The sequence below is a fragment of the Callorhinus ursinus genome, unplaced genomic scaffold (genome assembly GCF_003265705.2).
Source record: "Callorhinus ursinus isolate GAN/ISIS: 27379988/994484 unplaced genomic scaffold, GSC_fseal_2.0 scaffold85, whole genome shotgun sequence".
Classification (NCBI taxonomy): Eukaryota; Metazoa; Chordata; class Mammalia; order Carnivora; family Otariidae; genus Callorhinus; species Callorhinus ursinus.
Genome location: NW_027397147.1, coordinates 912603 through 914949, shown reverse-complemented (window position 1 = coordinate 914949; position 2347 = coordinate 912603). Strand labels below are relative to the sequence as shown.

Below are 2347 nucleotides of genomic sequence, written 5' to 3'. Positions count from 1 at the left end.
GACTTCTTCCATGGTGGTGATTGAAACACCAAAGCTGGCAATGCCCAGCTCTTTTTGTTTATTTTCCAGGTCATTAATCAGAGGTTCAAACCTGAAAGGAGAGGAAGAGGAGAAGAATGAACTAACACTAGTCTAGATACATTTTGTTTTTTGTTGTTGTACATTTTATTTTCTAGTAAATTGAATTTTTAAAATATGTGAACACTTTCATTTAATACTTAATTTTATTTCCAATTGTATTCTTCCCTATTGTTTTCTTAAAAACTTTTTTATTGTGGTAAAATATAAGAAACATTACATTTATTATTTCATCAATTCAAGCAGCATTAAGCACATTCACAACCATCACCACCATCCATTTCCAGACTATCTTAAGATCCTAAACTAAATTTCTGCACCCATTAAACAGTAATTCTCTATTCCTTCCTTATTTTAGCTTCACTTTTACTTTCTGTCAATATGAGTTTTCCTACTGTATGTGCCTCGTATAAAATGGAATCCTTTCGTGTCTGGCTTATTTCACTTAGCATGATTCTTTCTAGATTCAACCATGTTTTAGCATGTATAAGAATTCATTCCTTTTTAAGGCTGAATAAAGTCACTGTATGAATAACACAACATGTGGCTTCCATTTATCTGTGGGACATTTGGGTTGTTTTTATCTTTTGGATTTTGTGAATAATGCTGTTATGAGCATTGGTGTAACAAACACCTGTTTGAGTTCCTACTTTCAACTATTGTGGGTATATACCTAGAAGTGGAATTGCTGAATCCTATGGTAATCTATGTTTAACTTTTTTTAAAAAAATTTTTTACTGTTATGTTAATCACCATACATCATTAGTTTTTGATGTAGTGTTCCATGATTCATTGTTTGTGCATAACATCCAGCGCTCCACGCAGAACGTGCCCTCCCCAATACCCATCACCAGGCTAACCCATCCCCCAACCACCCTCCCCTCTAGAACCCTCAGTTTGTTTTTCAGAGTCCATCGTCTCTCATGGTTCATCTCCCCCTCCGATTTCCCCCCCTTCATTCTTCCACTCTTGCTATCTTCTTTTTTTTTCTTAACATATATTGCATTATTTGTTTCAGAGGTACAGATCTGTGATTCAACAGTCTTGCACAATTCACAGCGCTCACCATAGCACAAACCCTCCCCAGTGTCTATCAGCCAGCCACCCCATCTCCCCCCACTCCAGCAACCCTGTTTGTTTCCTGAGATTAAGAATTCCTCATATCAGTGAGGTCATATAATACATGTCTTTCTCTGATTGACTTATTTCGCTCAGCATAACACCCTCCAGTTCCATCCACGTCATTGCAAATGGTAAGATCTCATTCCTTTTGATGGCTGCATAATATTCCATTGTGTGTGTGTGTGTGTGTGTGTGTGTGTGTGTGTGTGTGTGTGTATACATATATATACCACTTCTTCTTTATCCATTCATCTGTCGATGGACATCTTGGCTCTTTCCACAGTTTGGCTATTGTGGACATTGCTGCTATAAACATCTGGGTGCATGTACCCCTTCGGATCCCTACATTTGTATCTTTGGGGTAAATACCCAGTAGTGCAATTGCTGGATCATACGGTAGCTCTATTTTCAACTTTTTGAGGAACTTCCATACTGTTTTCCAGAGTGGTTGCACCAGCTTGCATTCCCACCAGCAGTGTAGGAGTGCTCCCCTTTCTCTGCATCCCCATCAACATCTGTCGTTTCCTGACTTGTTAATTTTAGCCATTCTGACGGGTGTGAGGTGGTATCTCATTGAGGTTTTGATTTGGATTTCCCTGATGCCGAGCGATGTTGAGCACTTTTTCATGTGCCTGTTGGCCATTTGGATGTCTTCTTTGGAAAAATGTCTGTTCATGTCTTCTGCCCATTTCTTGATTGGATTATTTGTTGGGTGTTGAGTTTGATAAGTTCTTTATAGATTTTGGATACTAGCCCTTTATCTGATGTCATTTGCAAATATTTTCTCCCATTCTGTCGGTTGTCTTTTGGTTTTGTGGACTGTTTCTTTTGCTGTGCAAAAGCTTTTTATCTTGATGAAATCCCAATAGTTCATTTTTGCCCTTGCTTCCCTTGCCCTTGGTGATGTTTCTAGGAAGAAGTTGCTGGGCTGAGGTCGAAGAGGTTGCTGCCTGTGTTCTCCTTTAGGATGTTGATGGACTCCTGTCTCACATCTAGGTCTTTCAACCATTTTGAGTCTATTTTTGTGTGTGGTGTAAGGAAATGGTCCAGTTTCATTCTTCTGCATGAGGTTGTCCAATTGTCCCAACACCATTTGTTGAAGAGACTGTCCTTTTTCCATTGGACATTCTTTCCTGCTTTGTCAAAG

General features: G+C 39.0%; 1 protein-coding gene across 1 annotated transcript in view; it reads right to left on the bottom strand.

The window, feature by feature from the left end:
* Nucleotides 1-2347, bottom strand: part of LOC141371669 (phospholipid-transporting ATPase ABCA3-like) — a 90273-nt gene continuing 87926 nt past the window's right edge. Inside the window, exon 14 of the mRNA XM_073887987.1 lies at nt 1-91. The gene's annotated coding sequence lies outside the window, so the exon portion shown is untranslated. The remainder of the gene's footprint in view (nt 92-2347) is intronic.